Raw genomic sequence first — 27,109 nt, forward strand, 5'->3', positions numbered from 1 at the left:
AAACACGGTCCACTTGCTTTCCACGCCACGCCACGTCACTCCACTCCACTTCTCAGACACTTGCTGTCCACTTCCGTCAACTTGCCGGCAACTTCTCGTCCCCGCCACATATTTTGCGTCTCGGTTTGAATCTGTGGTCCATGGACGCGCACGTTATCCTTGGAATTTTTATTCTTACGAAAAGAAGGTTGAGGTGAAAGAAGAGTACTAAGGTTCATTGGGTCCATCCATTGAATTCATATCACCTAGAACGCGGAGCTCATCGTTCTTCTGGATGAACGTCCCAGTAATCTAAAAATGTTCCTTAATTACTTTCGTATGAGTGGGAATTTGTTTGAATTGTTATCAATCCTTGAAGCAAGTTTACAGCGTCAGGACACCAACATAAGAAAATGTATTCCGCCGACATTTTGAAACAAAAACTTCGAACTTGTGACGCACACAATGTTGATCGTTTGAACGACTGATTCAGTGAGCTACCAGTATAGCCTTGCTACCTACACCTAACTTCTGTCAATAAAACACTGGTAGTTCTCACGAATAGGATGTTTTTTTTACAAGTTGCTGTATGTCGCATCGACACAGATATGTTTTATGGCGACGATGGAACAGGAAAGGGCTAGGAGTGGGAAGGAAGCGGCCGTGGCCTTAATTAAGGTACAGCCCCAGCATTTACTTGGTGTGAAAATGGGAAACCACGGAAAACTGTATTCAGGACTGCCGACAGTTGGGTTCGAACCCACTCTCTCCCGAATACTGGATAATGGCCGCACATAAGCGACTGAAGCCATCGTGCTCGGTCCGAACAAGAAAATGTTATTATGCCATTTAATTGGAAGCAGTTCTTTTGAAATGAAGACTGATAAAAAACCTTGATTAATTATTTTTCAATAATAATTTCGTGTGGCTATTTCTAGCCGAGTACAGCCCTTGTAAAGCACCCTCCGATGAGGGTGGGCGGCATCTGCCATGTGTAGGTAACTGCGTGTTATTGTGGTGGAGGATAGTGTTGTATGTGGTGCGTGAGTTGCAGGGATGTTGGGGACAGCACAAACACCTGGCCCCCGGGCCATTGGAATTAACCAATGAAGGTAATCCCCGACCCAGCCGGGAATCGAACACGGGACCCTCTGAACCGAAGGCCAGTACGCTGACCATTCAGCCAACGAGTCGGACATTATTTTTCAATGACCCATGTTATTGTAATATCGAATAAATAGTTAACATATAACACATATAGCCTATTACTCTTTGGAGTTGTCCAGTTCGGCAAAATTTGGAATCATTTCATGGAAAACTTAATTCCACATTTGAAACCTTTTATTTTATTTGAATAGTCTGTCGTTCGTTAATCTCACAGACAAGGACGATTTTGTATTTCTATTATTAACTTTTCAGTATCTATGAATGGAACCGACATTTTGAAACGAAATCTTCGAACTTGTGGCTCATATGTTGGCCGTCTGAACGAGCTAATCTGATTTAGTGAGCATCCGGTTGTCCAGAGTGGAAGACACTTCAGGCCGGTTGACAGCAGCCTGCTGTTGACGAGAGTGGACGGAGGTGGCGCCACACGAAGTGTCTCGTGTGAATGATACCGGCCTTTCTCTACACCTCTGGTGGAGTGGAGTGGAGCGGAGCGGAAAGCAGTGGATCGTGTGAAAGGGCTCTTATAGTCAACTAAATGCGTCCGAACTAGGAATTGTTATTGTTCATATATTAGAGACCTGGAGAATTAAGACCGATTCCCCTTTAGATACCTTTCGCAATATCTCGCTCAGTGACATAATAATTGCTTCATTCACAAAAGTCCGACTCGTTGGCTGAACGGTCAGCGTACTGGCCTTCGGTTCAGAGGGTCCCGGGTTCGATTCCCGGCCGGGTCGGAGATTTTAACCTTAATTGGTTAATTCCAATGGCACGGCTGGGTGTATGTGTTGTCTTCATCATCATTTCATCCTCATCACGACCCGAAGGTCGCCTACGGGCGTCAAATAGAAAGACCTGCACCTGGCGAGCCAAATCCGTCCTGGGATATCCCGGCACTAAAAGCCATACGACATTTTCAGTCACAAAAATACAGTATTAAGACCCGTACCCTTGAGCAGTTAGATGGGTTCAAATTCTCTAAGAGCAGTATGAGCACTTCAATCTTCAGAACAATTTCTTGTACCAGTAGTCCCTGACAGTGAGAAAATTCGGGATATTTCTGGATATTACACTATATCATTATGGAGAAGAACAAGTTTTCTGAGAGTAGCGTATGCTTACAGCCCTTTCATTCTTCAGGCTTACACTGGCTCGTCCACTTAGTTAGGTGTCTCCCGTGAGTGCCAATTTGTATACTTAAGGCGAAATATGTTCAATAATTACTGATAATATCTACGACCGTCAGTTTTTAAGATACCAGAGGAGTCCTGGTTTCTGGATTGGATCATCAAATGAACCCTTCATTAATTAGTTTTACAAAGACTGATGATTGTTTAGTGACCATTATAAGGATCTTTTGAAAGACGCGTTAATCTCGTTTTCCCAAAGTACCTCCGGCCACTACCGGAAGAGTTGGGCAAAAATATTGTCGAGTGTAACTAATTCCGTTGCAAGACACCTTTTTCTGACAATCATCAAGTCAATGTGAGAAATTATAAACATGTTTTAATGATCATATGTACTTGTATCATATGCTACAAATCTGCCGTCTCTCACGAGTTTCACCCGGGGGAGTTTATCTACTGGTGTTGTAACGCGTTGTTCAATATCCTGATAATAATGGCACCACTTTCAGAACGTGCCACGGCCATAGCAATTCTTCCCTCATTACGAATATGAGCAAGGATTATACGTATCAATCATGTCTTCCATTTGCATACATGGCGTCCTATTCATTTTAATATTTGCAAACTCTTCAACAACATCTACTCGACCGCAGTACTCCCAAAGGATTGGCCCAGATCCACTCGGAAGTGCTAGACGCATTCAATCTTTTACACTCCCTCAGGTAATCTACGTAATCTGTGATCTGAAAGAACTCTTCAACAAAATCTACTCGAACGGAATAAAGTCAAAGGATTAGCTAAGGTCCCCTTCTATTCTATCACTCAGAAAAAAGACAACTGCCAGGTGATACGATGAGCATAGACCCATCAGTGTAATTAGCCATGTTCTGGAAACATTTTCGTAGAGTATTCACGCCAGGATCTGCGCTATGCACGAAGAAGTGATAACCGAAACATAATTCGGATTCTGGAATGGTCTTGGGACTAGATATAAGAGTGCCCGTTTCTGTTTCACATGTCCAGCGTTGCTTGAAAATGAGCAAGTATATATAGTCATGATTCATAGACTACTAGAAGATATTGAATAAAATCTATCGCAGGAAGGTAATGGAGATTCTGCAGCACATCGGACTTGACACCAGATACATTTAAATCATTGCCAACATGTACTCGGGCCAGAAAGCCGCAGTCAGGATTGAGGACAACTTGTCAGAAGAAATGGATATCCGCCGCGGTGTTCGATGAGGCTATGGATATCACCATTAATCTTAAACATTTACTCAGAACATATCCTCACAGAAGCTCTGGCAGAAACTTCTACCACAGGCATGAATATCAACAGGAAATGACTCAACAATATCCGTTATGTGAACGACTCTCTGTTGTTAGAACACAAAGCAGACGACCTGCATGCATTATCAGACTTAGTGTCGCCGGCTGCGTTGCAGATAAACTTTAAGAAAATACAGTTCATGGTCATCAGTACTAGGAAGCCGTCCACGTTCATTTCATTCTCAGCAATGAGACCGTCATTAGGGTTTGCCACTACCAGTGTATGGTATGTTACCTCAAACAACACTGGTACTTGAGCCAAGAAATAAATGTCCCTATCGAACGTACGAGAAGCATATGCATACAGATGAAGAAATTGCTAAGCAACTGCTCCCTAAAGATAAACCTTAGTCTCCGTTTGGTGAGCGCCTGCGTTTTTACACCGTTACTGTGTGGAGTGGAAACTTACTCAGGCTCTTTGCAATAGTTTACCAGCAGATGTTCCGCATTGCATGGACGGTCAGAATCAGTATTTCCGAGATGTCAGATGGACTGGGAAAGAAGACAGAGGTCTTGTTGACCATCAGGAGCGATTTTTGCCATACAGTGTGGAATTACAAGTACAGAATACTACAGCTCGTCACACGAGGAAGGGTAGAAGGGCGTAGGAAACCTGGCAGAGGACAAACTATGTGGCTGAAGAATGACTTGGACTGCTCTGGGTTGAGCACTGTGTCCCTGTTCCGCACCACTCCATTAAAAATCAAGATCGCTGTTGATCGTCAACCTCGCTAGAAGATGCCAAATGATGATGATAGTAGTATAATTGGATGGTTCGGCCGCCACCTCCACCTCAGGCTCCCAGAGGCCACCTCCACCTCCACCTCAGCCAGAGGCCTCCCAGATGCCTCCTCCACCTCCACCTCAGCCAGAGGCCTCCCAGAGGTCTCCTCCACCTCCCGCGGGAAATTTGAATTTGTAAACAAAGCCACGTGCTTTTTGACAGCTGTCATCGACAACAACGCATCGCTAACCTCAGTACTGCCATCTTGACGGGCCTAAACCTCAGTAGTGCCAACTTAACCTAACTAGCGCGAGGTAAACAAAGCCACGTGCTTTTTGACAGCCACGTGCTTTTTGACAGATTTGTAAACAAAGCCACGTGCTTTTTGACAGCTCTCATCAACAACAACGCATCGCAAACCTCAGTACTACCATCTTGACGGGCCTAAACCTTAGTGGTACCAACTTAACCTAACTAGCATGAGGTAAACAAAGCCACGTGTTTTTTGACAGCCACGTGCTTTTTGACAGATTTGTAAACAAAGCCACGTGCTTTTTGACAGCTCTCATCAACAACAACGCATCGCAAACCTCAGTACTACCATCTTGACGGGCCTAAACCTTAGTGGTACCAACTTAACCTAACTAGCATGAGGTAAACAAAGCCACGTGTTTTTTTGACAGCCACGTGCTTTTCGACAGATTTGTAAACAAAGCCACGTGCTTTTTGACAGCTCTCATCAACAACAACGCATCGCAAACCTCAGTACTACCATCTTGACGGGCCTAAACCTTAGTGGTACCAACTTAACCTAACTAGCATGAGGTAAACAAAGCCACGTGTTTTTTTGACAGCCACGTGCTTTTCGACAGATTTGTAAACAAAGCCACGTGCTTTTTGACAGCTGTCATCGACAACAACGCATCGCTAACCCCAGTACTGCCATCTTGACGGGCCTAAACCTCAGTAGTACCAACTTAACCTAACTAGCGCGAGATAAACAAAGCCACGTGCTTTTTGACAGCCACGTGCTTTTTTGACAGCTGTCATCCGCCATCTTTAAACTACAGAGCACCGTGCTACCCTCTTTCGTCACCTGTCATCGGCAGTGCTGCCATCTTGACGGGCCTAAACCTTAGTGCTACCAACTTAACCTCACTAGCTCGAGATAAACAAATCCACGTGCTTTTTGACAGCTACGTGCTTTTTTGATAGCTGTCATCCGCCATCTTTAATCTATAGAGCACAGTGCTGCCCTCTTTAGCTACTTACCTTTGAAATGTGGTGGCGGATAATTTGAAAAATGCTTTTCGACAAGCAGCCATCTTTAATCCAGAGAGAACAGTGCTGCCCTCTATGTGGTGGCGGCAAATTGAAAAATTCCACATGCTCTTGTTTGAAAACAAACTCACGTGCTTTTTTGACAGCTGTCATCTGCCATCTTTAATCTATAGAGCACAGTGCTGCCCTCTTTAGTTTGAAATGTGGTGGTGGTAAATTCCACGTGCTCTTGTTTGGAAACAAAGCCACGTGCAGCTGTCATCCGCCATCTTTAATCAACAGAGCACTGTGCTACTATCATGCGGGCAATTTCATCACCTGTCATCCGCCATCTTTAATCCACAGAACACCGTGCTGCCCTCTTTATGGCTACTACCTTAAGCACGTAGTAGCGGACAATTTGAAAAGTTCTGTTAGCTATCATCCGCCATCTTTAATCAGGAGAGCACCGTGCTGCCATCTTTAGCTAGATACCTTTGAAATGTGGTGGCGGCAAATTGAAAAATTCCACGTGCTCTTGTTTGGAAACAAACTCACGTGCTTTTTCGACAGCTACCATCCGCCATCTTTAATCAACAGAGCATAGTGCTGCCCTCTTTAGTTTGAAATGTGATGGCGGCAAATTCCACGTGCTCTTGTTTGGTAAACATAGCCATGTGCTTTTTTGACAGCTGTCATCCGCCATCTTTAATACAGAGAGCACCGTGCTGCCCTCTTTATCGTAGTAGATGTAAATTCGTCACCTGTCATCCGCGGTGCTGCCATCTTTAGCTAGATACCTTTAAAAAGTGGTGGCGGATAATTTAAAAAGAAAAATTCTACAGCAGCCCTCTCTCGACGCTAATTGCATAAGATGGTGGCTATACATGACTCCTTAAGGGTGCTTACGCAAGATGGCTGCTATACACAGGTTCTTATGAGACTCCCTTGGGATGCTTGCGCAAGATGACAGTTATACATGGCTCCTTATGAGATACCCTAGGGATGCTTGCGCAAGATAGCGGCTGATCTTATGGGACGGCTTAAGGGTCCTTGGACAAGATGGCTTGAGACGCCCTAAGGATGCTTGCGCAAGATGGCAGACACAAAATGGTGACTATACATAGCTCCTTATGAGACGGCCTAGGGGTGCTCGCACAAGATGGCGGCTACTCTTATGAAGAAAGCTAGCTTAGAGGCTACTGCGCAAGATAACAGCTGCTGTTATGCATGTGGTGGAGGGCAATTTGAAATTCTATGTGCTTAATCAACAGAGCACCCTGCTGCCCTCTTTAGCTGAAATGTGGTGGTGGATAATTTGAAAAATTCTTTTGACAGCTATCATCTTTAAAAACAATGGCGACTATACATAGGCTGTTAAGGTCTTATCATTCTCCTCCTCCTCCTCCTCCTCCTCCTTACCCTCCTCCTTCTCTACCTCCTCCTCCGCCTCTTATGTCAAGGCATAGCTTTATATCGAACAAGTTTAAACCTGCATCGCGAAGGCAAGCGTGTGCAGCGATAATATTATTGTGCATGTTTAGACTTTCGAAACATAAGAAGAGTAGAATCAAACGCTGTACTCGATACGACATGTGATCAGAACATTGATTGATGCGTTCAGAAAAACAAAATAAGTGATCAAGACTAGAATCGAACAATGTACTCAATACATCATGTGTTTAGAATATGTCAGGGGATACGCTTGTTCTAAGAAGATCAGATTGAAACATAACAAGACTAGAATAGAACACTGTAATCGATGTTGTTAACTTCAACATGTGATCAGAACATTGATTGATGTGTTCAGAACACAAAATAAGTGATCATGACTAGAATCGAACACTGTACTCGATACAACATGTGATCAGAACATTGATCGATGTGTTCAGAACACGAAATAAGTGATCAAGACTAGAATCGAACACTGTACTCAATACAACATGTGTTTAGAACATGTTAGGGGGTACCCTTGTTCTAAGAAGATCAGAATGAAACATAACAAGACTAGAATCGAACACTGTAATCGATGTTGTTAACCTCAACATATGATCAGAACATTGTTTGATGTGTTCAGAGCAAAAGTACAATTTTGATGATTTGCTTAGTTTAAAATCAAAAACTATGGAAACACACTGTGCACATATCGCGTAGCTAACTCGCTCAGTAAGCAATATTGCAAAACTACAACTTCAATGATTTGCATAGTGTAAAAATAAAAAACACACTGTACCCATACTGCGCAGCTAACTCGCTCGGTAAACGATATAGCCAAAGTATAACTTCAAATTATTTACCTTCCATCATTCGTCTTGTGTGTAAAAATCAGTCGAACAAGTTATCGCATAAACATGGCTGAAGAAAAATCGTGATAGGGTATGGAACCCAGGGGTTACATCTTATCAGAAGGGCAAAAAGGATGAAAGGACTCTTCCTCCTCCTTACCGCACATTTCTTGAAGGGCTAATTGGCTGAAGGGCTAATGGGCTAAAGGGCTAAAGGGCTAATGGGCTAAAGGGCTAAAGGAGCAACAACCTCGTCGATCGCTATCAGCAAGAACGCTTGTACTTTGTTAAGTGTAGAAAATTAATCTTTATTTGTAAATGGTTTCATGTTCAGAACAAGGAATGGAAAATCCCCGAGGTGCGATGAGTTACGTTTTTCGAACTAGTGTTTGGAACACTGAACTTTTCAAGATGATAGCAGAGAGTTTAGCAATGTTCTGTTGTTGGATTTTAAATTCCGCGCTACAACATGCATAAGGTGGTAGCCTTGAGGTTTACCGCCGTAAAGATGGCAAGAGTGAGGTTAACAATGTTCTGTTGTTGGATTTTAAATTCCGCGCTACAACATGCATAAGGTGGCAGCCTTGAGGTTTACCGCCGTAAAGATGGCAAGAGTGAGGTTAACAATGTTCTGCTGTTGGATTTTAAATTCCGCGCTATAACATGCATAAGGTGGCAGCCTTGAGGTTTACCGCCGTAAAGATGGCAGCAGTGAGGTTAGCGACGCTCTATTGTCCTTCAAAGTGAGGTTAGGGTTCGTCAAGAAGACAGCTGTCAAAAAAGCATGTGGCTATGTTTACCAAACAAGAGCACGTGGTCGTGACGTCACGGTCACGTAATCAATCCTTAGCTCGACGTCGTTAAGAGCAGTATTAGGGTTAGCTATGCTTAAAAGTCTTGGGAACAGAGCAGCAGTATGAATTGCTATGTTTCAAAGCGTGTACACATGACCTATCGATTTTACATGCATCGACCATCGAACTAAACTTCATCCGCTAGATCGTGCTGCTATCTTAGCATAACCTATACCCATAAAATTAAAGTACAATGAATAGCCATGTTTCAAAGCGTGTACACATCACCTATCGATTTTGCACACATCGACTCTCGTACTAAACTTCTTCCGCTAGATTGTGCTGCTACCTTAGCATAACCTTAAGGTACAAAGAATAGCCATGTTTCAAAGCGTGTACACATTACCTATCGACTTTGCATGCAACAAATATCGTACTAAACTTCTTCCGCTAGGTTGTGCTATCTTAGCATAACTTATACACATGAACTTAAAGTACAAAGAATAGCCATGTTTCAAAGCGTGTACACATTACTTATTGATTTTGCATGCATCAAATATCGTACTAAATTTCTTCCGCTAGATTGTGCTGCTATCTTAGCATAACCTATACCCATGAACTTAAAGTATAATGAATAGTCATGTTTCAAAGCGTGTACACATCAACTATCGAATTTGCATGTATCGACTCTCGTACTAAACTTCTGCAGGTAGATTGTGCTGCTATCTCAGCATAACTAAGACGCATGAACTTAAAGAACAAAGAAGAGCTATGTCTCAAAACGTGTACACATTACCTATCGATTTTGCAAGCATCGACTCTCGTACTAAACTTCTTCCGCTAGATTGTGCTGCTATCTTAGCGTAACCTATACGCATGACCTTAAGGTACAAAGAATAGCCATGTTTCAAAGCGTGTACACATTACCTATCGACTTTGCATGCAACAAATATCGTACTAAACTTCTTCCGCTAGGTTGTGCTGCTATCTTAGCATAACTTTTACACATGAACTTAAAGTACGAAGAATAGCCATGTTTCAAAGCGTGTACACATTACTTATTGATTTTGCATTCATCGAATCTCGTACTAAATTTCTTCCGCTAGATTGTGCCGCTATCTTAGCATAACCTATACCCATGAACTTAAAGTACAATGAATAGTCATGTTTTAAAGCGTGTTCGCATCAACTATCGATTTTGCATGTATCGACTCTCGTTCAAAACTTCTTCAGGTAGATTGTGCTGCTATCTTAGCATAACTAAGACGCATAAACTTAAAGTACAAAGAATAGCCTTGTTTCAAAGCGTGTACACATTACCTAATGATTTTGCAAGCATCGACTCTCGTACTAAACTTCTTCCACTAGATTGTGCTAAAATCGTGTAAGTGTGCTGCTATCTTAGCATAACCTACCGATTTTACATGCATCGACTATCGCAAGCATAACTAAGACGCATGAACTTAAAGTACAAAGAATAGCCTTGTTTCAAAGCGTGTACAGATCACCCTGAACTTCTTCCGCTAGATTGTGCTGCTATCTAAGCATAACCTATACGCATGACTTTAAGGTACAAAGAATAGCCATGTTTCAAAGCGTGTACACATTACCTATCGACTTTGCATGTATCGACTCTCGTACAAAACTTCTTCCGCTAGGTTGTGCTGCTATCTTAGCATAACTTATACCCATGAACTTAAAGTACAAAGAATAGCCATGCTTCAAAGCGTGTACACGTCACCTATCGATTTTGCATGCATCAAATATCGTACTAAACTTCTTGCGCTAGATTGTGCTGCTATCTTAGCATAACCTGTACGCATGAACTTAAAGTACAAAGAATAGCCTTGTTTCAAAGCGTTTACACATTACCTAATGATTTTGCACGAAACGACTATCATGCTAAACTTTTTCCACTAGATTGTGCTAAAATCATGTAAGTGTGCTGCTATCTTAGCATAACCTATCGATTTTACATGCATCGACTATCGTACTAGACTTCTTCCGCTAGAGCATGTAGCAATCGCTTTTGTGTATCCCAAACCCCTGTGCACGAACTTAAAGCATAAAGATGAGCTATGTTCTAAAGCGTGTACACATCACCTATCGATAATGTATGTATCGAATATCGTACTAAACTTCTCCTGCTAGAGCGTACGAGTATCGCTTGTGCGTGCACGAACTTAAAGCATAAAGAATAGCAATGTATAAAAATCTTGTAAACAAAGCAGCAGCATTACGTATAGTCAAGATTAAATGCGTGCACACATCATGTATCCATGATGCACACAGTACTAAACTTATTCCATTAGAATGTACAAAGTTCGCATGTGTTTGTACTGCTATCTTAGCATAGCCTATGTGCATGAACTTAAAGCATAAAGAATAGTTATGTGTAAAAAATCTTGTGAACATAGCAGAGTGTTAACTACGTAGGTGTAGACATTGAACTTTACATGCTGAGGCAACATACTACGTGACCGTGACGTCACGACCACGTGCTCTTGTTTGGTAAACATAGCCACGTGCTTTTTTGACAGCTGTCTTCTTGACAAACCCTAACCTCACTTTGAAGGACAATAGAGCGTCGCTAACCTCACTGCTGCCATCTTTACGGCGGTAAACCTCAAGGCTGCCACCTTATGCATGTTATAGCGCGGAATTTAAAATCCAACAGCAGAACATTGTTAACCTCACTCTTGCCATCTTTACGGCGGTAAACCTCAAGGCTGCCACCTTATGCATGTTGTAGCGCGGAATTTAAAATCCAACAGCAGAACATTGTTAACCTCACTCTTGCCATCTTTACGGCGGTAAACCTCAAGGCTACCACCTTATGCATGTTGTAGCGCGGAATTTAAAATCCAACAACAGAACATTGCTAAACTCTCTGCTATCATCTTGAAAAGTTCAGTGTTCCAAACACTAGTTCGAAAAACGTAACTCATCGCACCTCGGGGATTTTCCATTCCTTGTTCTGAACATGAAACCATTTACAAATAAAGATTAATTTTCTACACTTAACAAAGTACAAGCGTTCTTGTTGATAGCGATCGACGAGGTTGTTGCTCCTTTAGCCCTTTAGCCCATTAGCCCTTTAGCCCATTAGCCCTTTAGCCCTTTAGCCCATTAGCCCTTCAGCCAATTAGCCCTTCAAGGAATGTGCGGTAAGGAGGAGGAAGAGTCCTTTCATCCTTTTTGCCCTTCTGATAAGATGTAACCCCTGGGTTCCATACCCTATCACGATTTTTTTTCAGCCATGTTTATGCGATAACTTGTTCGACTGATTTTTACACACAAGACGAATGATGGAAGGTAAATAATTTGAAGTTATACTTTGGCTATATCGTTTACCGAGCGAGTTAGCTGCGCAGTATGGGTACAGTGTGTTTTTTGATTTTTACACTATGCAAATCATTGAAGTTGTAGTTTTGCAATATTGCTTACTGAGCGAGTTAGCTACGCGATATGTGCACAGTGTGTTTCCATAGTTTTTGATTTTACACTAAGCAAATCATCAAAATTGTACTTTTGCTCTGAACACATCAAACAATGTTCTGATCATATGTTGATGTTAACAACATCGATTACAGTGTTCGATTCTAGTCTTGTTATGTTTCATTCTGATCTTCTTAGAACAAGGGTACCCCCTAACATGTTCTAAACACATGTTGTATTGAGTACAGTGTTCGATTCTAGTCTTGATCACTTATTTCGTGTTCTGAACACATCGATCAATGTTCTGATCACATGTTGTATCGAGTACAGTGTTCGATTCTAGTCATGATCACTTATTTTGTGTTCTGAACACATCAATCAATGTTCTGATCACATGTTGAAGTTAACAACATCGATTACAGTGTTCTATTCTAGTCTTGTTATGTTTCAATCTGATCTTCTTAGAACAAGCGTATCCCCTGACATATTCTAAACACATGATGTATTGAGTACATTGTTCGATTCTAGTCTTGATCACTTATTTTGTTTTTCTGAACGCATCAATCAATGTTCTGATCACATGTCGTATCGAGTACAGCGTTTGATTCTACTCTTCTTATGTTTCGAAAGTTTAAACATGCACAATAATGTTATCGCTGCACACGCTTGCCTTCGCGATGCAGGTTTAAACTTGTTCGATATAAAGCTATGCCTTGACATAAGAGGCGGAGGAGGAGGTAGAGAAGGAGGAGGGTAAGGAGGAGGAGGAGGAGGAGGAGGAGAATGATAAGACCTTAACAGCCTATGTATAGTCGCCATTGTTTTTAAAGATGATAGCTGTCAAAAGAATTTTTCAAATTATCCACCACCACATTTCAGCTAAAGAGGGCAGCAGGGTGCTCTGTTGATTAAGCACATAGAATTTCAAATTGCCCTCCACCACATGCATAACAGCAGCTGTTATCTTGCGCAGTAGCCTCTAAGCTAGCTTTCTTCATAAGAGTAGCCGCCATCTTGTGCGAGCACCCCTAGGCCGTCTCATAAGGAGCTATGTATAGTCACCATTTTGTGTCTGCCATCTTGCGCAAGCATCCTTAGGGCGTCTCAAGCCATCTTGTCCAAGGACCCTTAAGCCGTCCCATAAGATCAGCCGCTATCTTGCGCAAGCATCCCTAGGGTATCTCATAAGGAGCCATGTATAACTGTCATCTTGCGCAAGCATCCCAAGGGAGTCTCATAAGAACCTGTGTATAGCAGCCATCTTGCGTAAGCACCCTTAAGGAGTCATGTATAGCCACCATCTTATGCAATTAGCGTCGAGTGAGGGCTGCTGTAGAATTTTTCTTTTTAAATTATCCGCCACCACTTTTCAAAGGTATCTAGCTAAAGATGGCAGCACCGCGGATGACAGGTGACGAATTTACATCTACTACGATAAAGAGGGCAGCACGGTGCTCTCTGTATTAAAGATGGCGGATGACAGCTGTCAAAAAAGCACATGGCTATGTTTACCAAACAAGAGCACGTGGAATTTGCCGCCATCACATTTCAAACTAAAGAGGGCAGCACTATGCTCTGTTGATTAAAGATGGCGGATGGTAGCTGTCGAAAAAGCACGTGAGTTTGTTTCCAAACAAGAGCACGTGGAATTTTTCAATTTGCCGCCACCACATTTCAAAGGTATCTAGCTAAAGATGGCAGCACGGTGCTCTCTTGATTAAAGATGGCGGATGATAGCTAACAGAACTTTTCAAATTGTCCGCTACTACGTGCTTAAGGTAGTAGCCATAAAGAGGGCAGCACGGTGTTCTGTGGATTAAAGATGGCGGATGACAGGTGATGAAATTGCCCGCATGATAGTAGCACAGTGCTCTGTTGATTAAAGATGGCGGATGACAGCTGCACGTGGCTTTGTTTCCAAACAAGAGCACGTGGAATTTACCACCACCACATTTCAAACTAAAGAGGGCAGCACTGTGCTCTATAGATTAAAGATGGCAGATGACAGCTGTCAAAAAAGCACGTGAGTTTGTTTTCAAACAAGAGCATGTGGAATTTTTCAATTTGCCGCCACCACATAGAGGGCAGCACTGTTCTCTCTGGATTAAAGATGGCTGCTTGTCGAAAAGCATTTTTCAAATTATCCGCCACCACATTTCAAAGGTAAGTAGCTAAAGAGGGCAGCACTGTGCTCTATAGATTAAAGATGGCGGATGACAGCTATCAAAAAAGCACGTAGCTGTCAAAAAGCACGTGGATTTGTTTATCTCGAGCTAGTGAGGTTAAGTTGGTAGCACTAAGGTTTAGGCCCGTCAAGATGGCAGCACTGCCGATGACAGGTGACGAAAGAGGGCAGCACGGTGCTCTGTAGTTTAAAGATGGCGGATGACAGCTGTCAAAAAAGCACGTGGCTGTCAAAAAGCACGTGGCTTTGTTTATCTCGCGCTAGTTAGGTTAAGTTGGTACTACTGAGGTTTAGGCCCGTCAAGATGGCAGTACTGGGGTTAGCGATGGGTTGTTGTCGATGACAGCTGTCAAAAAGCACGTGGCTTTGTTTACAAATCTGTCGAAAAGCACGTGGCTGTCAAAAACACGTGGCTTTGTTTACCTCATGCTAGTTAGGTTAAGTTGGTACCACTAAGGTTTAGGCCCGTCAAGATGGTAGTACTGAGGTTTGCGATGCGTTGTTGTTGATGAGAGCTGTCAAAAAGCACGTGGCTTTGTTTACAAATCTGTCGAAAAGCACGTGGCTGTCAAAAAAACACGTGGCTTTGTTTACCTCATGCTAGTTAGGTTAAGTTGGTACCACTAAGGTTTAGGCCCGTCAAGATGGTAGTACTGAGGTTTGCGATGCGTTGTTGTTGATGAGAGCTGTCAAAAAGCACGTGGCTTTGTTTACAAATCTGTCAAAAAGCACGTGGCTGTCAAAAAGCACGTGGCTTTGTTTACCTCGCGCTAGTTAGGTTAAGTTGGCACTACTGAGGTTTAGGCCCGTCAAGATGGCAGTACTGAGGTTAGCGATGCGTTGTTGTCGATGACAGCTGTCAAAAAGCACGTGGCTTTGTTTACAAATTCAAATTTCCCGCGGGAGGTGGAGACCTCTGGGAGGCCTCTGGCTGAGGTGGAGGTGGAGGTGGCCTCTGGGAGCCTGAGGTGGAGGTGGCGGCCGAACCATCCAATTATACTACTGATGATGATCTTGATCTACAAAAATTAAATATTTTATTTCACGCTAAGGTCCTATGGCAATGTCACTATAAAGGGAATTCTTGCTGACTGTGCCTCGCGGAAAATGTCGTCCGAGTGAGAGTCATCCTTCAAAAGAGTGTATGTTTATGGCGGTAGCTGTTGGATAGAGGATCGAATAAAACATCTATTACATGTTCAAGATATTAATGCACTCAGCCATGCCAAGAACTAATCATTGTTTACGTCCGATGGTCCGTCATCCGGTTCTGTCTTCAGGTACAGGAACTCGTTCAAGTTGACCAGTCCGTGGTGATTCACTGGTTCCTTTCGCTTAAACGTTCAATACTCATTCCATTCTGAATTCGTCGTACTGTTCTTTTCGAGCAGATAACAGCACTCACAAATTACTCAATAAAATTAATCTTGTGCTATTGATACTCCGAGATTCGTGTAATGACTGTACTCGACCTACTGACATGTCCATTGATCTCCCTCTCCCCTGTGGGTGGGGACGGTAGAATAACACCCATGGAATCCCCTGCATGTCATAAGAGGCGACTAAAAGGCACCTCAGGGCGTCTCTACTTAGGAGCGTGTGTTGACAAATACGGCGCTCTTAGCTGTGTCCTGGCATTGCTCCCACTTGTGCCAGGCTCCTCACTTTCACCTATCCTATCCGACCTCCCTTGGTTAACTTTTGTTTTTCTCCTACCCGACAATATTAGGTATCGAACACTAGGAATTCTTTCATTTTCACGTCCTTCGTGACCCTTGTCTTTATTTGGCCCATACCTACATTTTCAAAACGTGGACCTCTTCAATATTTCCCTCTGATTAGTGTTAATAAAGGATGGTTGCCCATTGTACTTCCTCTTAAAATATTAATCACCACCACCACCGTTGTTCTCCCCACTGCAATAAATAAGCAACGGCTCCTTCAAGCCTAAGTGCAACATTATCTTGAGTACGTAATTTTCACCACAAATATTTTTCAAATGGAAGTTACTATTGATGTGCTATTTTAACAGACATGAATTTAACCAAGGGGTCATAATTGTAGCACATACACAGACTTTAATAATGTTAGATTGTATATTATTTAAAATAGTGACTACATTTTTAGGCGGAATGATGCTTATTGACATAAGCGCAATAAAAGTAGAATAAACTAGAATGAAAATGGCGGTTTCTTTCAGGATTCTATACAAGTAACTTACGGCCTAACGTAGTAAACTGTAAATAAACTTTAAACTGTAAACTGTAAATACCTGTAGTTGTCCGCTGCTTACAACTGCTTAGTTCACCGTTTTTTTCCAAATCGTTGCGTTGGACAAACGGAAACTTGGCCGGTCCGTTCACAAGATTTGACCCCTTTAAAAATTTCATCTGTTAAAAAGTAGATACCGAATTACTACTGCTGCTTGCGCTGAAATGTCTAATGACATTCTACGTGTACAACGTGTGCATCAAACTTTACATGCTTCACTGGAAGCTTGTATTGATGCCGGTGGTCGTCACTTTGAACCCAATCTTTCTTCTTCAGAATACAAAGAATCTGTTCCTAATCCTAAAAATGTGTTTCTTTACTTTTTGTTAAGTTAGTGTTTGTTAAGAATGAAGTCATACATCCCAGTGTCGACTTCGTGAAATGTAACATATGTTACGTTATATAAGTTAGTGTTGTCATATGGAGCAGATAACTACCGGTACTTACAATTTTCAAACCACGATAACATTTTAATTACTTGTACTAGAATCCTGAAAAAAAAACTCCATTGACATTCTAAGTGTTCAGTGATTCACTCTGTATAATTGTGTACTGTTCTCAGATATCCAAAAGAGTTCTGTCTTCTGAAAGTATCTTAAGAAAATAACATTATTAAGGCATCTTAAGAGAATAACTCAGAAACTAAGAGTTATCAGGAACATGTTCATATGGATGTTTTAAATGTTTTGACCAAAATATGGCTTCCAATTGAGATAGCTAAAATTAGCGGCGTGTTAGCCGACCAGTGTATTGGAAAAGGTGCGGTATCCAACTGATGAGCCCATGCCGCACTCTGGGCGAAACACTGGTAATTTTTGACGATTGAGTTTCCTGAATTTTAATTTTAAATGTTTTGTTGTTAGGAATAATGTCCCAACACCAATTTACACCCAGTATTTCTAACAGATTATATATTTGTGTAACCACCGTTTGTATTAATGTTAGATCCTTCTGTTCTTTTACAGTTCCCAGAGTGAAGAATGCTATTCAGATATCAGCAGTTCCGACGAAGAGTCAAATTCTACTGGAAACAGAACTGACTCTAATGAAGGACATGACTTCTCCAGATCTCCACAAAGAGAAAGAAGAAACCAACATGGTACAACTCAAGGAGCTAGCTCCAGTGAAAGTACAATTTCTGTTAATCAACCAAGGGTTGCAAGATATATGAAACAGTCTAGATCAAGTGAAGGAAATTCCGAAAACAGGTTTTATGCATCGTTTTCGAAGGAAAAGAGAATGAGATTTGCAGACCATTATAATTCATACGATAATTTTGTTAGGAATGATAATCATATCGCTACCAGACATAAAACTATCAGGAAGATATACAAATACCAGTTTCCTACCACTACTATTATTATCAAGGGGTTAGTTCAAACTATAACAGAGAATGATATTTGGAAAGAAGCTATGTACCATAACGCAGCACCGACAGATATTCGATTGATTCGAAATAAAGGAACGGGTGAATTGAGAGGCTTTGCATTCCTTGTTTTCAGGACAGTCGAAGAAGCTTCTCAGTTTATGGAGGTGAATGACGGTGAGTTATTCTTGGGAGATAAATGTAGAGGTTTAATGGAATATAGCATTCCTCGAGAATATCCTAATTTTGAAAGAAGTGCATGGTCGTCACCTAATGGTTGGTGTTGTGTTAAATGCGGTTTCATTAATTATACATGTAGAGATATTTGCTACAAATGCTCTGCAGCTCGTAAAAGATCTCTTCCATTAGAAACTGAAAAAGATGAAGTGTGCCCATATCCGACAACTACAGTCTTACTAAGATGTCTCGATGTATTATCCACAGAAGACTCTGTTTTAACTTCTCTACAAGATATTACGTCTCTTCCCATCCGTAAAATTCAAATTGGACAAGACTCCTTAACCAAAATATCTCGCGGAGTATGTTATATCGAGATGAATTCTATTGCTGATTCAGTAAAACTATTTACGTCCCTCACCTCACAACCTTTTACAGTTGATAATAAAAGAGTTATTGTTTCTTATTGTAAACATGCTCCGTTAGCCTCGAATCATTCTTTGAGTTTGTGTAACAAAGATTCTAATTCTCAAATTATAACTACCAATTTAGAAAATTACAACGTTGAAGATATACAGAAACTTGCTGAATATAGTGCCTCATTGTATGCTACTACAACTCAGGAATATGACGCCTACCTCAAGTATTATAGGCAATATTATGAAATTAAATTAAATCAGAAAGGAACTGAAGCTGCTAAACGTCCAAGGTCATCTGATATTGTGGGTAAACCTTCATCCCTTACGGTACAAAACAAGGATGATAAACAAGTAGCATCAGCAGATAATTTAAATATTGCCTCTCAGAGGCAAATATCGTCAGCTGAAAGCAATAGTCAGTTTCCTCCGGATGCGAAAAAGTTCGTTTTCGACGAAAGTTCGGGTTATTATTTTAATAAAGAGACAGGTCTACACTACGATGCTGTATCGAAATATTATTATGATGCTAATAAGAAACAATTTCTCTACTGGGATGTTAAAAGCCATACATACATTACAGTAATTCCTAAAGCAAGTGAAACTAGTAAACAAAATGGAAAGAAGGAGATGGAAAAGAACAAAGAAGACAAAATAAAAGTGGCCAAGAAAGTTGTCAAAGAAATGGAACGATGGGCTAAAATACTGAATGAAAAGAGAGATATAGCGCGTCTAAATAAAGTCCAAAGTCCATGTAGTGTGACGTCCACACCTAACGTACCTATGGGATCAGCCGATGTTGGATTCTCTGTTCTAGACATAAAGGAAACAGTAAATGAAGACAACCATCAAGAATGCTTACCAGCACTGTCACAGCTGATTTCTTATGACAGCGGTAATGAGTCTGAAGAAGTAATAAAGGATGAAATAGGAAAATATATTAATTGGGATAAATTAGTTTGTTTACTTTGTAAACGTCAGTTTCAAACTAAAGAATGTCTAGAAAAACATCTCCGGTTATCCACTTTACATCAGCAGAACTTTGAGAAATGGTACCGGAAACATTCAAAAAAATATGGACTTAAACAAAATACAACACACCAAAATCCTGCGGTGTGTACAAAAAATGCTAATCTTACCAGTTCTGGTTGGCAGCTTAATATGAACTTGTAAGGTGAAATTGAAATATAGTGAAATAAGATTCTGAAGAAAGTCTTATCTAATTTGAATAGGAATATTTACCTTAAAAAGTACAGCAGTTGAAGAGTCTCTCTATACTTTATTAGAAATAGTACCATCTAATTGAATCTGCAGAAAATGTCTTCCTAAATATCTTAGAGAGAAACAGACCAATTCTGTAAAGTAGATTTGACCAGTCACGTTCAGTAATGCTCCTATATCTTGATAACATTACATCATTCAGGCTGTTATCACTTACATCAATAATGATGAGAATCATTACTTTCACTTATCTCCAATCATGTATTGAAAGGTAAATCATAAATTCTCAAACACGTTAAACTAAAAGGATTTCATAAATAGGCATCGTTGTTTCTATATGTAATTGATGTATTTGTGTGGTAGATTTTGGAAAATAAATTTGATTGACTTCCAAATGACTATGTAAAGGAAAAAACCTTAAACCCCTCCAATCCCCATGGCGCAACAGCTCCGAAGGGCTATGGTCTACGAAGCGACGGCTGCTCAGACCGAAGGCCTGCAGATAACGGGGTGTAGTGTGGTCAGCACGACGGATCCTCTCGGTCGCTATTCTTGACTTTCGAGATCGCGGCCGCCATCTCACCGTCAGACAACTCCTCAATTGTAATCACGTAGGCTGAGTGGATCTCGAACCAGCCCTCAGATGCAGGTAAAAATCCTTGACTTTGCCGGGAATACAACGCGGGCCTCTCGGTAAGAGGCAGGTACGCTACCCCTACACCGCAGGGCCTGCATATGATTTATATCAGGAGTGGCATTTGAACCCAAACAAACTTTAGCACATCTAAAATTATCACTGATATTACCCTTTCTTTGATAAGCGTATTTTTGGTGTAAAGAAATTCTTCCAATAATAATAATAATAATAATAATAATAATAATAATAATAATAATAATAAGTTGGTTCATTGTCAAATGTTCATCACCTGCTATATGAAGTTTTATGAATTTTATGAAATTATATTTGGAGATCTTTGCTCAGCTGTATTATCCCTTAGAAACAATAATACAATTCCCCAATAACTGTAAAAAATATTACTGCAAGATGCAGTTTCAGAATTCCAGAAATAAGGCAAAGAATAAAATCTTGTAGTGACAGCGGTAATGAGTCCAAAGAAGTAGGTAAAAATGGTGAAATAGGCAAATATATATATTAATTGGGATAAATTAATTTTTTTACTTTGTAAACGTCAGTTTCAAACTAAAGAAAGTTTAGAAAAATATATCCGATTATCAGGAATATTCACAAGTACCATTACACAAATCTACATTTAAACGAAGGTCTTTGTAAATTTCTAGTAATTCTGTTCTTTTTGTTTTTAAGATATTTTCTTATTTTCTAAAGCACTCCACTGGTGGAAAATGAGTTATTTTGCCGAATACAATCGCCTTGCCCGCCAAATCATGCTTGTTTCAGCTTCAATGCTCGCGAAATCAAGATGATGTTATCACTCATCAGAATCTAGCTCACTCTGTGGTGCAGTGGTATAGTGTCTGTGTCTAGATATGGATACGTGGATTTTCGAAGGGTGGGCGAAAGACCTATCGATATTTCACGTCGTACGATGACGGTGTGTAAAAGATCTTAGGAGAAACATCCGATGTTTACTCGTCAATTTTAATTAGAACTCGCCAGCAGACCTACAAAAAGTGCTGGAACTTTTATCATATGATAAAGTAAAAGGGAACGTAAAATTGATATACAGGCAGCCTAAATGGCACAAATTGAAAATTCCTACACGTGATAACTGAATCAATGCGATTAGTGCATTACTGTTATTATTATTATTATTATTATTATTATTATTATTATTCCGCGGTTTCCATGGTTCACAGATGTGTAAGAAACGCCTGGTATGAATGGGTGGGTAGCGAAATGACCAGAGTATAAGTTAAAACACTAAATTTTGACATTTTATTTCTCTCCTTTTATTTTTTACTTTGAAATTTGGTAGGTAGAAAATTTGAATATTTATTTATTTCCTCCAGATCTTACATTGATTAAACCATTCGATCATTTTGGAGAACACATTAACACACCAACCCAAGCAATATAGAAATAATGAGCTATAAAACTAACGAAAACAATACAAAATTAAGCTACTACTCGGAGACAGATAGCCATGTTAACACGACATGCAATAAAACTACAGAAAAACAAAACAAAATTGAGCTCCGATTCGGAGAACAACAGCCTTGGAAACACGGCATAAAGAAAAGAAATACCTTCGGCAATACAAAACAAAATAACATATCGTTGGCACAATGGGGAGGTTAATAGCCTTCCCTCCATCCTGTTTGGGTCAGGAATACCTGGTATTCCCTTCATCCCCCCCCCCCCACGTCACGCATCTGAGTAAGCAGCCACTGTCAATGAGTCATATTATAACATACTCGATCTGTCTGCTCTCTCATTACGTGACCTATCCTACTGTTCCAGGCTGCTGCCTCAAACCCATCGCTTCTTCAGTCTGCTGAGTTTGTGCTTACCTAAGTTACAACACTCTACTTTACCACTTTGAACGATCATGTTCAACTGTCTCACTGTTATTAGACAACACATAAATCTACACACGCCATGTATTTTCTTTTTAATATTTCTCAAGTTACTTATCCGATCTCGTCTTCAACTTTGATAACACATAATTTTTTGACCGCACTTAAATATTTATTCAAATTCCCTCCCCTAAACCATTCATTAGTCACCCACCCAATAATTATCCTCTCATCTCCCTGTTTAAGCAATTCTTGCGCCCTAACACTCCAATAACTTAACTATCACATTTTCTGCTGCTTTGCATTCATTTACCAAGTGTAGGTCGTTGTTCACATTCCCACGTAATATACACCGTAACTTGTCTGCTGCTATTGTTCACCCCTTATTTCTATACAGGCCCATGAACCACTATAATAAACCTCTTCTCTCTGTTCTATCTACGTTATTAAGGCTTATCCTTGCGACTTGAATAACTTTATTAAATAGACTAGGAGATCCTCTCTCTCTGCATTCCGCCACCTGACGCTGCGTTTGGATGTCTTTGGCCCTCTCTAAAATTGCTCTCTGTGTACTATTCTTCTTTCAATTCCAAACTACCTTCCAGATATAACCCATTCCGATCCTATCTACATACATTTTAATTTTTGTCAGCCAGCACCCCGTATACATATTTTCAGCTGTTGCTGGTAAGCTGCTTGCAGTACAAAACCCTCTCACCTCTTTTAATAATGTTATTTGCTTTACGTCCCACTAACTACTCTTTTACTGTTTTCGGAGACACCGAGGTGCCGGAATGTTGTCCCGCAGGAGTTATTTTACGTGCCATTAAATCTACAGACACGAGGCTGACGTATTTGAGCACCTTCAAATACCACCGGACTGAGCCAGGATCGAACCTGCCAAGTTGGGGTCAGAAGGCCAGCGCCTCAACCGTCTGAGCCACTCAGCCCGGCCTCCCCTCTTTTAGATGCATCCAGTAGTTTAGTACCCTCCTTACGCATTCCACTTCAATATATTCCAAACACATTAGTATCGCTGAGGCATTTGCTGTACACTGCGGTAATTGCATTACCATTTTACTAAATCTACAGATAATTTGCTTTAATATTTCTCTTTAGTCTTCTAAGCCCTATAATTCCTCCCTATACAGTACTATGCTTAACATTAATGTCTTTATCACCATCCTTTGTATATTGTAATTTATACCCAGGAACTTTGACTGTAGAATGCTGACAACCGAAAGAGGACCCCTTCCATTTCGCCCTCTTAATTTGGTCCTCCCACTCTCCTCTCCTGTTTATAATCACTCCTAAATATTCCAATTTACTTACTATTTCAATCCTCTCCCCCTGAACCGACCATTTTCATTTCATTCTTCCCCCTGTTATTCTTATTCAATACCATAACCTTCGCTTTGCATCCATTAATTTTCAGGGACCACTTTCTTGCGTATTCCTTAACCATGGTGAGACTTTTCTGCAGGCCCCTCTGTTAGAGCTAGAAGAATCAGATCATCGGCAAATATTAAACCTTGGACCTCCAACCCGTTTAACGCCGGCGCCGCCCAGTTATTTCCTCTGTGACCTTGTAGAATGTCATTAAAATAGTATAAATAAAATTGGCGATAACTTACAGCCCTGCTTAAGCCTGACCTTACATTCTACCTGACAGCTCACCAAATTTTCCTCCAATCTAATTTAACAATATACCTTCTCGTATAACGCTTGGATCGCTCGGATAATCTTCCTTGACATCCTCACCTTCCCTAATTTTTCTATTAATGCTTTTCTACTTACCATATCGAACGCTTTTTCAAAATCTATGGCCGTTAGATACACTTTACCACCTTTCCTATCGAAATATTTTTCCAGGATCATCTTTAGTGTCATTATGCTGTCTATCGTCCTTCTGCGCTTCCTAAAACCACCATGAAAAATTGTCAGTATCGACTGCCCCTCGGCCCAGTCGCTTAAACAATTCGCTAATACTCCTGGATAAACCTTACTTAATGAGTCCAATAATGCAATTCCTCTATAATTCCTTCGTACATTTTTGCTACCTTTCTTTTCATAGATTGGGCATATGACCCCTATTTTCCACTCTTTTGGATACCTTCCCCCTCGAACATCCTGTGAAAAAGTTGTCCTATATCATCTGCCCGTACTTGCCTATTTCCTTCCAAAAACGTTGTTAATACTATTGCTTCCCCCCGCTCACCTACTAAGATTGCCCATCAACCTTATCACTTCCTCTCTTGAAATTTCTTTATCAAGTTCATGTATTCGAACCTCTATGACTCTCCCTAAGGCCATTTCCCTCTTCCCCTGATTCCATTTGTCCTCTCCTCCAAAAAATTCTCGAAAATAGTCCACCTATTGGTCGTAGTGAATACTCGGTTTGTCACCCCTCTTCCCCCTTACTAATTTTATTTATTCTGTCCCATACCCTCTCAATTTGTTTCAGCTTACACTCCCTATTTATTAACTCGGCTTGTTCTCTCATCCAAATGTTCTTCTCTAGGCAATTTTCAATTTGTATACTTTTCTTAGATTATAGAACGCTACCCATTCTATACTCTCTCCATTCTTCCTGAATTCTTTTAGTGACTTAATGACTAATTTTCTTAATTTTACACTCCTTGTTTTACCAATCTTCTTCCCCCTCTTCTTCCTTCTCGTGGCTCTATCCGCCTGTGCTATCCTTTCAATTGGGTATTCAATTAATTCTAACGCCCTGTCAATGTTACCTTTTTTAAAGCCTCCTCCCATCCACACCTAATTAATTCCAGCTCATTTTCTATCAGTGCGTTTAATTCCTGTTTTGCCTTTTTCTATATTTAATATAAATCTTGCCCTTCTTGACACACTTCCTTTCCTCCCCAACCTCCACTTATCCCTCGCATCTTTCTATCATCACCCAGACCGGCGCATGATGGGATTCCGCACAGTCAACTACCTCCATCTTTTTAATTCTCTCTATCATGTCTTCCGAGCTCATTACTTGATCAATAACTCTCCCACCGTGTCCTGCAATGAATGTCAGCTTTCCCCATCTCCTTCCCCCCAGCCATTCAAAATGTAAAATTTTCCTGCGGCTCATAATTCCAGTAGTTTTGACTCGTAACCATTCCTCTCTTTATCTGCACTTCGTCTTCCTCCCCTCATCGTCATGTAGTCCTCTTTGCTGTATACAGGACAGAGTTCACCTATTCTAGCGCCCCAGTCACCAAAGAGCAACATTCCATTTTCATCAAATTTACCTCTTATGGTACTTGTTTCCAATATTAATTCCTCAAAAAAAATTATCGTTAGCGTAAGCAGAATTCTGGGGATGACAATATATCAAATACAAACATATCTTCTTTCCTCTCCCTTGTACCTTCCCCATACTAAACCTGATCCAAACTACCCCTTCCATCTGATTTTCAATGTCCTCTATTTGCCCACTAATCCCTTCTTTTATTAATAACACTATCCCTCCCGGAGTTCTACCCTTACTGCGCTCTTTTCTTTTGGATTTATACTTGACTTCACACCCTTTCCATGTTATTGCCTTCCCTATTTCAAGCCACGTCTCTAAAAGTGCCACAATGCCAAAACATTCAACCATTTTTATAACCTCCTTATTACATAGCTTGTTTAATAATCCCTCAATATTTACGAACCCTATGTTTCAATCTAGCTACAACTTACCCTCCCGTCTCTTCCCATTTCCTCCCCTATTTTTACTTCTCGTTATTATGAACCTATCTCCCTCTACTTCCAGGCCTTATTTTTTGTCCTTTGGAACGCTCCTTATCCTCCTTACCTTCAACAGCTTTACTTTTCTTTCCCCATGAATCCTTTAAACTCAAACTTCTCCCTTTATTCAGGCTTCTCGCCCTTTTACTTCATCATGTGCACTTTGACCTATACTTTGCGCTTGTCCACTTACAATTGTTTTCCTATTCTTGAGCTTCTCCCTCTATCAGCACTTGCTGACACCTCACTTCTGCACTTGATCTGCACTGTGCACTGATCCCTGGCGTGCGTTCCTCTCTTACCTCGCTGTCCCGCTCCGCTTGCTCAGCAACCTGCCTGTCGTCTTGCCTTGGTTCCACAATTTCTTCTTGCTTCAGCTTCACATCTATCTGTTGCGGCCTCGCCACCGGCTATCATCTCACCCATCTGCTGTGGGATACCACCAGCTGTTGGCCCCTGATATGTACCCTTATTCCTTGGTGTCTTGCTCTCATCAGGTGCCTCCTTCAAGTGTTCATGCACTTACTGCCAACACTCCCCATGTCTCTTTTCACCTATATTTTTTCTCCTTGCAGTTTACCCGCGTTCCTCACGACACTTTTCGCCATCAAAGTAGATAGCAACTTCACTTTGATTGGCCTAATCCCTCTCACTTTTCCCACCCTTTCAGCATCGTCGATATCTACTCCACTGAAATTGATCTTCATCTTGTTCTGTATAACGTCAATCACTTTATATATGAGGTCTACTTTGGTTTATTTTGCCTCTTCCTTCACTCCATATATGAATATGCATTTCTTCATACGTTCCTGACAGCTGTTTGCCTCTTTTTCTTCGATATCGCCACCTCCTCTTCCAAATTTTAGACTTTCTCTTTCAATTTCACAATTTCTTCTTCATTACTTCCCATCTTGTCATTGTCTCCCCTGTTTTCTCCTTTATCCATCTCTTCATTTCTTCAAAAACCGTGAGCTGGACTAGATCAACAGCTATCTTATCTGTTCTACTGGACAGACTTCTTTCACCGCCGCTTTAATAATCTCAATATCGTCCCAACTCATACTGCCACTAGCATTCAGGCCGGGGTTTAGTTCCACGCCCCCAATAACTAACAACGCAGTTACCAC

This window comes from Anabrus simplex, chromosome 9 (assembly GCF_040414725.1).
Source record: "Anabrus simplex isolate iqAnaSimp1 chromosome 9, ASM4041472v1, whole genome shotgun sequence".
Lineage (NCBI taxonomy): Eukaryota > Metazoa > Arthropoda > Insecta > Orthoptera > Tettigoniidae > Anabrus > Anabrus simplex.